Source organism: Nicotiana attenuata, chromosome 6 (assembly GCF_001879085.1).
Source record: "Nicotiana attenuata strain UT chromosome 6, NIATTr2, whole genome shotgun sequence".
In the NCBI taxonomy this organism is placed as follows: Eukaryota; Viridiplantae; Streptophyta; class Magnoliopsida; order Solanales; family Solanaceae; genus Nicotiana; species Nicotiana attenuata.
The window spans coordinates 4,245,397-4,256,870 of record NC_031994.1 but is presented as its reverse complement, the minus strand read 5'-3'; positions in this window follow the sequence as shown (position 1 = coordinate 4,256,870).

The following is an 11,474-nucleotide window of genomic DNA, read 5'->3' as shown; positions in this document are numbered from 1 at the left end:
AAATCGTGGAAAAGGCATTGTTACTGATTGATTGAGCTTGGTCGAGATAAGTGGCTTGTCTAGCCTTGTGTGGGGGAAATCCCCTTAGGAATTGGTACTGTTGCGATATGTGAGCGCCGTATACGTGAGGTGACGAGTGCGTACACGGGCTATTTGTTGTAAAATCTAATTTTTACTGAGTAGTGACCTTCTTTTATTTTAATTGAGTTATACCAGCATGTATAGTTATCCTATTTAGCTTAATATCGCATGTCTACGTGCTTTAACTGCTTATTTGAACTTTATGCAGCATGCCTAGTTGATTTCCTGTTTTTCCTTGATCTGTATCAGTCTTAACTGTAGAATTCTTGCTGTTAATTGTTGTAATTATCGATTTGAGCTGTGTGTTTAATTTTGGGACTACAAGGCGGTAACTCGGGAGATCACCCTGCACATTTACTTTGAGACCAAGAGGTGGTACCTCGGGAGATCACCTTGTTATTTACTTTGGGACTACGAGACGGTATCTCGGGAGATCCCCTGTTGTTTTACCCTTGTGTGTTGTACTGTTATTTTTCTATGATTTGCTCCTTGTTAAATTCCAGTCTTTATTACACTACAATATTTTCCTGCCTTATTTATTATATATACCAGTAGGGCCCTGAACTGATCTCGTCACTACTCAACCGAGGTTAGGATTTTAACTTACTAGCTACCGTTGTGCTGTACTCATGCTACTCTTCTGCACATGTTTATGTGCAGATCCAGGTACTTCTTATCACTCACGTCATCAGTGAGCAGAGACAGTCTAGACTTGAAGGTATATCTTCCGCGTCCACATACCTCAGAATCCCCCTATATTCCCTTCTATGTCATTTACCTTTTTGTATTTTCTTAGACTCTGGTGTATAGAGGTGCTAGTTTCTTCCATAGCTTGTGACTTATGATGTTCAAGGTTTTGGGAATACAGTGTATATTTGAGAGTTGGTTATTCTACATGCCGAGCGGCATTTATATCAGTTATTTAATTATCTGTTGCAGTTAGTTCTTAAATTTATGCTTTCATTTTCATTATTTCGAAATTGTTAGGCTTACCTAGTCATAGAGACTAGGTGCCGTCACGACATCTTATGGAGGGAGATTTGGGTCGTGACAAGTTGGTATCAGAGCTCTAGGTTCATAGGTGTCATGAGTCACAAGCAGGTTTAGTAGAGTCTCGCGGATCGGTACGGAGATGTCTGTACTTATCTTTGAGAGGCTATGGAACTGTTAAGAAAATTTCACTTCTTTTGATTCCTTGTCGTGCGAAATTGTTGACTTCAAAATTCTAAACTTCTGTTTTCTATTCTTTGAAAGATGGTGAGGATACGTACAGCCGGATCCGATGACCAGGCACCCGCGCCTCTGCTAGAGCCGCGAGAGGATGGGGTCGGGGTAGAGGCCGAGGACGTCCACATGGTGCAGCCAGAGCACCCGCACGAGCTACTATACAGGAGCCACCAGTAGCTCCAGTCTGAGCGCAGGCACCTGAGACGCATGTTACTGCACCAGCTCTTCAGGAGACCCTGGCAAAATTCCTGAGCATGTTCAGTACTCTAGCTCAGGAAGTGTTGATTCCCCTTGCACCTGCTATATCTCAGGTTGGAGGAGGTGCACAGACTCCCGCCGCCTGTACCCCAGAGCAGCGGGTTCAGGTCGATCACATTCCAAAGGTTATACTAGTACAGCCAGTAGCCCCAGTTTAGCCTGAGGGTAGGGTAGTAGTTTCTGAGGAGGAGCAGCGTAGGCTCGAGAGGTACAAGAAGTACCACCCTCTTACTTTCAGTGGCTTGGCGTTAGAGGATGCCCAGGGTTTTCTTAAGAAGTGCCACCGTATCCTCCGTACTATGGGCGTAGCATAGTCGAGTGGGGTTTCTTTCACTAAGTTCCAGATCAGAGGAGCAGCCTATCAGTGGTGGCGTGCTTATGAGTTGGGTAGTCCGACTGAGGCAGCCTCACTTATATGGACTCAGTTTTCAGATATGTTTATGGGAGAGTATGTTCCCCAAAGTCTCGAGGATGCTTGGCGTGCAGAGTTTGAGCAGTTGCGCCAGGGTGTTATGACTGTGTCAGAGTATGCGGTTCGATTCAATAATTTGGCTAGGCATGCACCAGCCTTGGTTGCTACAATTCAAGAAAAGGTCCGTCGGTTTATCAAGGGGCTCCATCCCAGCATCAGGATTAGCATGGCCCGGGAGTTGGAGATGGATATCTCGTACCAGTAGGTTGTGAGTATTGCTAGGAGAGTGGAGGGCATGCTTGCTCGAGAGAGAGAGGAGAGGGAGGCCAAGAAGTCTCGAGAGACTGGCTCTTATACCGATACTCGTGCCCCAACTGTAGTTCGCCATGGTAGGGGCTATATGAGTCGCCCTATTCATTCAGCACTTCCAGCCGCCAGTGGTATTCTGGCTACTCCTAGGCCCCAGGAGCCTTATTATGTACCCTCAGTATCTAGTGTACCTCCTGCACGGGGTGCTTTCAGCGGTCTGACCAGCAGACCTGGCCCGAGCCAGCACAGCAGCCACGCCCTCCGAGAGCTTGTTTTGAGTGTGGCGACACTCGCCATATATTGAAGGATTGCCCTAGACTTAGGATGGGTGCACCTCCACAGACTTCTCAAGCACCGCGTGCTCCACCGGGTCCTCAGGCTATGATTACAGCACCAGCTACCACTCCACCTGCTCAGCCAGCTCGAGGTGGAGGTCGAGGAGGTAGAGGTCACCCTAGAGGGGGAGGTCAGGCCAGATATTATGCTCTTCCTGCTCGTACAGAGGCAGTTACTTCCGACTCTATCATTATAGGTATTGTTCCGGTCGGTCATAGAGATGCGTCGGTTTTATTTGATCCAGGCTCACTTATTCCTATGTGCCATCTTATTTTGATCCGTATTTGGGCGTATCCCATGATTCTATTAGTTCCCCTATTTATGTGACTACACCTGTGGGAGATTCTATTGTTGTTGACCGTGTGTATCGGTCATGTTTGGTTGTTCTTAGTGGTTTTGAGACCAGAGCCGATTTATTATTGCTCAGTATGGTAGATTTTGATATTATCTTGGGCATGGACTGGTTGTCGCCCTATTATGCTATTCTTGATTGTCATGCCAATACCGTGACGCTGGCTATGCCAGGCTTACCGCGATTAGAGTAGATAGGTACCTTAGATTATACTCCCAACAGAGTTATTTCATTTGTTAAAGCTCAACGAATGGTTGAGAAGGGTGTGACGCGTATCTAGCTTATGTGAGAGATGTCAGTATTGATACCCCTACAGTTGAGTCAGTTCAATTAGTAAGGGATTATCCCGATATATTTCCAGCTGATCTTTTGGGCATGCCGCTCGACAGAGATATCGACTTTGGTATTGATTTGTTGCTGGGCACTCAGCCCATCTCTATTCCTCAATATCATATGGCTCCTCCTGAGTTGAAGGAGTTGAAGGAACAGTTACAGGAATTGCTTGAAAAGGGCTTCATTCGGCCCAGTGTGTCACCTTGGGGTGCTCCGATCTTGTTTGTGAAGAAAAAGGATGGTCCTAGGCGTATGTGCATTGATTATCGCCAGTTGAACAAAGTTACAGTGAAGAACAGGTATCCATTGCCTCATTTTGATGACCTATTCAATCAGTTACAGGGTGCCAGACTATTTTCAAAGATTGACTTGCGTTCAGGCTATCATCAGTTGAAGATTCGGGAGCCAGATATACCGGAGACTACTTTCAGGACTCGGTATAGTCGCTACGAGTTCCTTGTGATGTCATTTAGGCAGACCAACGCCCCAGCAACATTTATGCATTTGATGCACAGTATATTTTGGCCCTATCTTGACTCTTGCGTCATTGTGCTCATTGATAACATTCTGATGTACTCCCGGAGTCGGGAAGATCATGAGCAGCACCTGAAAGCTGTGTTTCAGACCTTGAGAGAAAAGAAATTATATGCAAAGTTCTCAAAGTGTGAGTTCTGGGTAGATTTAGTGGCATTGTTGGGACGCGTAGTGTCAAGTGAGGGGATCAAGGTGGATCCGAAGAAGGTGGAAGCAGTGCAGAGTTAGCCCAGACCGTCCTCAGCTATGGAGATCCAGAGTTTTCATGGTTTGGCATGGTATTACCATCGATTTTTTGAGGGATTCTCATCTATCGCAGCACCTATGACCAGGCTGACCCAGAAGGGTGCCTCATTCAGGTGGACAGAGGAGTGTTTGGAGAGCTTTCAAAAGCCCAAGAAAGCTTCGACTGCAGCCCCAGTATTGGTATTACCTACAGCTTCGGGGTCTTACACTGTTTATTGTGATGCGTCGCGGATTGGTCTCGGCGCGGTGTTGATACAGGACCGTCGGGTGATTGCCTACCCATCTAGACAGCTGAAGGTGCATGAAAAGAACTATGATATCAGCTATTTTTCATGCCTTGAAGATTTGGCGGCACTATTTGTACGGTGTCACTTGTGAGATCTACACTGATCACCGGAGTTTGCAGTAGTTATTCAAGCAGAAAGATCTTAACTTGCGTCAACGGAGGTGGTTAGAGCTGCTTAATGATTATGATATCACTATTCTAAACCATCCCGGGAAGGCCAATGTGGTGGCCTATGCCTTGAGTCGCAGGGAGGAAAGTTTGGGGAGCATAGCATATCTACTAGCAGTAGAGAGGCCGTTGGCATTGGATGTTCAGGCCTTGGCCAACCAATTTGTTAGATTGGATATTTTTGAGCCGAGTTGAGTTTTGTCTTATGTGGTCTCCCAGACTTCTCTTTATGATCGTATTAGGGAGCGTCAGTATGATGAGCCCCATCTACTTGTCCTTAAGGACACGGTTCATCACGGTGATTCTAAGGAGGTCACTATTGGTGATGATGGTGCATTGACGATGCAGGGCAGGCTATGTGTGCCCAATGTAGATGGATTGCGTAAGTTGATTCTTTAGGAGGCTCACAGTTCGCGGTACTCCATTCAACCAGGTGTCGCGAAGATGTATCAGGACTTGAGGCAGCATTATTGGTGGAGGAGGTTGAAGAAGGACATAGTGGAATATGTAGCTCGGTGCCTAAATTGCCAGCAGGTGAAGTATGAGCATCAGCGGTCGGGTGGATTGCTTTAGAAGTTAGAGATTCCGGAGAGGAAATGGGAGCGGATCACTATGGATTTCGTTGTTGGGCTTCCACGGACTCGGCGGAAGTTTGATGCAGTTTGGGTGATTGTGGATAGGCTGACCAAGTCAGCTCATTTCATTCCTGTGATGACTACTTATTCTTTCGAGCAGCTGGCTCGAGTTTATATCCGTGTGATTTTCAGGCTTCATGGTATGCCGTTGTCTATCATCTCTGACCGGGGTACGCAGTTTACATCATGGTTCTGGAGGGTCGTACAGCATGAGTTAGGTACTCGGGTTGAGTTGAGCACAACATTTCACCCTCAGACGGACGGGTAGTCCGAGCATACTATTCAGATACTGGAGGAAATGCTCCGTGCGTGTGTAATGGAATTTGGAGGTTTTTGGGACCAGTTCTTGCCACTTGCGGAGTTTTCCTACAACAACAATTATCAGTCGAACATTCAGATGGCACCGTATGAGGCTCTTTATGGTAGGCGATGTCAGTCTCCAGTGGGTTGGTTCGAGCCGGGCAAGGCTAGGCTTTTGGGTACAGACTTGGTTCAGGATGCTTCGGAGAAGGTAAAAGTGATTCAGGATCGACGACTTCACATAGCCCAGTCCAGACAGAAGAGTTATACAGATCGGAAGGTTCGCAATGTTACATTCATGGTTGGGGAGCGGGTCTTGCTACGGGTTTTGCCCATGAAGGGTGTCATGAGGTTCGAAAAGAAGGGCAAGCTGAGCCCAAGGTTTATTGGCCCATTTGAGGTGTTGCGGCAAGTTGGGGAGGTTGCTTATGAGCTTGCCTTGCCTCCCAGTCTAGCATGAGTTCATCTAGTATTCCCATGTTTCTATGCTCCGGAAGTATCGCGGTGATCCATCTCATGTGATGTATTTCAGCTCAGTCCAGTTGGACAAGGATTTATCTTATGTTGAGGAGTCGGTGGCTATTTTGGACAGGCAATTTCGAAAGTTGAGGTCAAAGAACATTGCTTCAGTGGAGGGGTCAGCCGGTCGAGGAGGCGACTTGGGAGACCGAGCAAGATATGCGCAGCCATTATCCTCATCTTTTCACCACTTTAGGTATGTCTCTATGCTCGTTCGAGGACGAACGATTATTTTAAGAGGGGGAGGATGTAACGAACCGGTCGGTCGTTTTGAGTGTATTCGCCCCGATCACCTGTTTAATTCTTTCCCCGTATATTTTTCTGCTTATGTGACTTGCCTGGAGGTTCTATTTTTGGTTTCGGAGTATTTTGGGTCACTTAGTTCCTAAAACAGAAGCTCAAGTCCTAGGATTTTGACTGTAGTTGAAACTGTGTGAAGACGACTACGAAATAGAGATTCGTTGGTTCTATTAGCTCCGTTGGGTGATTTTAGACTTAGGGGCATGTCCGGATTGTGAATTGGAGGTCTGTAGCTGAATTAGGCTTGAAATGGCAAAAGTTGAATTTTTGGGAAGTTTGACCGGAAGTGGACTTTTTGATATCGGGGTCGGATTCCGATTCCGAAAGTTAGAGTAGGTCCGTAATGTCGAATATAACCTGTGTGCAAAATTTATGGTCAACCGATGTGATTTGATAGGTTCCGCCATCGGTTTTAAAAGTTTGAAATTTCAAAGTTCATTAAGTTTGAATTGGAGGGTGATTCGTGATTTTAGCGTTATTTGATGTGATTTTGTAATGACCCGACCGTTCATTTTGAGCATTTGCACTTCGCTCAGTGGTTTGATGGCATGAGTAGCTATGTATGATGTATTATGACTTATGTGAATCGTCGGTTTTGGTTTTCAAGTTATTCGGATTGATTTGGAAGAATGATTCTCAACTAGAAAGCTCTAAATTCGAAAGAGTTGACCAAGTTTGACTTTTTAGTAGTTGACATCGGATTGGATTTTTGATGGTTCCAATAGCTCCATATGGTGATTTTGGACTTAGGAGCGTGTTCGGAAAATTATTTGGAAGTACGTAATTTAATTAGGCTTGAAATGGCTATAAACGGAAATTTAAGTTTGGAAGTTTGACCAGGGAGTTGACTTTTTGATATCGGAATCAAAATCCGATTCTGGAAATTGGAATAGCTCCATTATGTCATTTATGACTTGTGTGCAAAATTTGAAGTCAATCGGACATGTTTTGATAGGTTTTGACATCAAATGTGGAATTTAGAAATTCATAAGTTCTTATGCTTGAATCGATGTGCGATTCATGTTTTATCCTTGTTAGGTGTGATTTGAAACCCCGAATAAGTCCGTATTATGTTATGGGACTTGTTGGTATATTTGAATGGGCTTCCGAGTGGCTCGGATGAGTTCCAGAGTGAGTTTTGAACGAGCTTGGCATTTCGGCACTTCTGGTGATGTTATGGGATAGTTGAAGTGCAGAGCGCACATTTTTTAGGGCAGAAGTGCAACCGCATATCCCCAAAGTGTTGTGGCAGAAGGAATTGTGCAGATTGCACTTGAAGTTGTGCGGACCGCAATCGAAATTGTGCGGTCCGCAGAATTCTTCTCGCGGCCGCAGAAATGTGATTTCGCAGATTCGCTGTCCAACTTCGGAAGCTTATATCTTTTGATCTACAAGAAATTTGGAGATGATTCAAAAGTGAAATTGTAGCCCTTCGTGTCTATTTCCAGAAAGGTAAAGAAATCATCGTTTGGACATTTTTACAGAAAGCTATGGCCATTTTACTAAAGCCTGGTAGGGCAGAATTTGCTGAAGTGCGGCCGCACAATTTGGATTGCGGCCGCAGGACCTGGGATGTGCAACCACACTTGAAAATGTGCGGTCAGCACTTTGGAAGGCAGCTTTGGTACTATATAAACGAGGGTTAGGGTATTATTTCACATTTTGGACTTTGGGAGCTCGGTTTGTGATGATTTTTCATGAGTTTTTCAAGAAATTCATCGGGATAAGTGATTCTAACTCGGAAATGGTTAATATACACAAATATATCATTGTTTCATCATTTAATTCATATTTTGATATGAAAATTGGGGGTTTTAGCCCAAAGTCTCATAGAGTGAATTTTCGAGTTTTGAACATCGAATCGGAGTCGGATTTGAGTGAAACCAGTATGGTTGGAGTCGTAATTGAATGGGTTATCGAATTTTGTGGGTTTTGTTGGGTTCCAAGGTGCGGGTCTGGGTTGGACTTCTGGGATGATTTTGGGCTTTTGATTAAAGTTTCAACGTTTATCGATGGGTTTGTTTCCTTTGGCATTATTTGATGTATTTGAGTTGCTTTTGGCTAGTTTTGACCCGTTCGAAGGTCGGTACGCGCGAGATTGCATTTTTAGAGCATCGCTTGGCATGCTCGGTATAGGAATTGGCTCGGTCGAGGTAAGTAACTCTTCTAAACTTTGTGCTGAGGGTATGAAACCCCGAATTGCGTGCTATGTGATTGGTGTTGAGGTGACGCACATGCTAGGTGACGAGCGTGTGGGCGTGCACCCTGTGAATTGTGACTCCGTTATTTCTGTAGTACTGTGTAGTTACCTGATCTTACCTGTAACCATGAAATTTCTACGTATTTGAGCTATTTTAGCTGTGATCCATGTTAGACACCATGTCTAGGCTACATGCTTATCTTGTTGGGACCCACTGTGGACATCTCTGCTGTTGAGTTCTTTGCTTTCATTGCTTTATATACTCAGTCATACGCATTCATATGCATATCATATCTCAGTCTTTGTTGTTATTTATTGATACATCATATCATCATTTTCGGGCTAGTTCATGACATTTTGAGCCCAAGAGAGAGAGAATGGAGAGATTGATGACAGAGTGAGGCCGGGGGCCTGATTGTGAGGATATTGATACTCTAGCACGTGAGTTGTCCGTGCAGATTCTCATATTGATACTATAGCACGTGAGTTGTTCGTGCGGATTCTGATATTGATACTATAGCACGTGAGTTGTCCATGCGGATTCTGATATTAATACTATGGCACGTGAGTTGTCCGTGCAGATTATAGCGCTTGGGCTGTAGGAGCCCCTCCGGAGTCTGTACACACCCCCAGTGAGCGCGGTTGATTATATTGAGGAATGGATCTTCCCTGGACATGGATCTTGTCTGAAGCATTTATATACCTGGAGATGGATCTTCTCCACGGGCCGGATTGGCCTTCCTTGGTATTGAGTGACTAATGGTCAGTTGATGTATATATTCTGGGATGGATCTTCCCTGGGCCGGATTGCTCATATACAGTACTGAGCGGTTGGGCATGATGAGTGGAAAGTGTGAGTCAGTGAGACTCTGAGAGTATGGGTACATGATTCATCTCTGAGATACATGGCATTGGCATGCACACATGACATACAGGCATATAGATGCATTTTTCCTCATGTTGTACGGTATCACGTCATTCATGAATTTTTACACACATTGATATGTAGGCATAGAGAGGTATTTCACACTTGCTATCTGGAAAGAAAATGAAACATCTCATTCATTGTGGAAAGGATTTTTTTTTGGAAAAATTATAGTTTTCAAACTATCTCATATTTTTTGGCGATTCTAGTAAAGGATTTGGGTTTTCACTGATATTCTTGAAAAGCAAAACTATTTTCGGAAAACTGTGAAAAAGCTTAGCATTTTATCTTTGAGTTACTTCCTCATTTATATGCTTTACGTTGTTATGAATTGTGTTGGATATTGGTGTTGGACCCGACCTTTGTTCCAGCTCCTCACTACTTTCAACCTAAGGTTAAGTTTGTTACTTATTGAGTACATGGGGTTGGTTATACTCATACTACACTTCTGCACCTTGTGTGCAGATGTTGGCTGTTGTTGTTGTTGTGTTCGATGGGAGCTGGATCTTAAGATGTACCTGCGTCTCTGTTGTAGCTTCCTCTTGTTCATGGTAGCCTTAGATTATAAAACTTTGTTTATGTACTTTTCAAATAGAAGATGTATTTACTTTATATCAGCTTTGTAAATTCTATTCTTAGAAGCTCATGATTTGTATTACCAGTTCTTGGGAAATGTATAAGTTTCAGATAATTTCTTCCATTTAATTATTTTATTAATTTTATTGAAAATGGATAATTGTTAATTGGATTACCCAGCGGGTCGGGTTAGGTGCCATCACGATGTGTCGGATTTTGGGTCATGACAGATTTGAGGCTCGACTAAGTCCGTATGATGTTTTAGGACTGGTTGGTATATTTGGTTGAGGTCTGGGGGCCCTCGGGAGGACTTCGGGTGGTTAACGGGCAAAAATTGGACTTGTGAAAGTTGCAGATTTTCTAGTGTTTCCAGTTACTGGTTTCCTTCTTCGCATTCGCGAGGGGAGTCCCGCGTTCGCGAAGAGGAGCTGGAGGCAGGAGGAGAATTTTTCTTCACGTTCGCGAAGTGGGGGCCACGTTCGCGAAGGTTTGTTCAGCAGTGCATCGCGAACACGTGAAGGGCATCGCGTTCGCGTAGAGGAAGTAGAGCAGTTGGGTCCCCAAGCTTTGTTCTACGCGTTCGCGAAGAAGCAGGCTATGAAAGCTACGCGTTCGCGAGAGATCACTCGCATTTGCGAAGGAGGGATTTTTGGTCAGTGATTAATTGTTCAACGCAAACGCGAGGGTGTGGCCGCGTTCGCGAAGAAGGAAATACCTGGCAGTCTATAACATTTCAAAAACGAGGGTTTAGCCATTTTAAACATAACTTGAGATAGGGAGCTCGGATTTGGATGAAATTTTGGGGGATTTTCAGAGAAAGCTATTGGGTAATGATTCTTGACTCATTTATGATTTTATTCCATTAATCTATAATTGATTCCATCTTTTAATTTCGGATTTAGATTGAAAAATTTGGAAAAAATGGGAGACGTTCTTCAACTAAGTTTTTGAGTTTTGATTGGGATTTTGATATCGGATTTGGATAATTTTGGTACGAGTGAACTCGTGAGTGAATGGGTGTTCGTATTTTGTGACTTTTAGTCGATTTCGAGATGTGGGCCCGGGTCAACTTTTGGGGCGATTTTTTTAATTTCTTGCTTAAGCTTTGATTTCATTAATTAGATTAGTTTCTTATAGTTATATTTATGGTATGTAATTTCTTTTGGCTAGATTTGGGCCATTCGGAGTCGAAAAATTGTGGAAAGGAATTGTTACAGATTGATTGAGCTTGGTTCGAGGTAAGTAACTTGCCTAACCTTGTGTGGAGGAAATCCCCTTAGGATTTGGTACTGTTTTGATATGTGAGCGTCGTGTACATGAGGTGACGAGTGCGTACACGGGCTATTTGTTGTAAAATCTAATTTTTACTGACTAGTAACCTGCTTTCATCTTAATATAGTTATACCATCATATGTAGTTATCATGTTTAGCTTAATATCGCATGTCTACGTGCTTTAACTGCTTATTTGAACTCTGT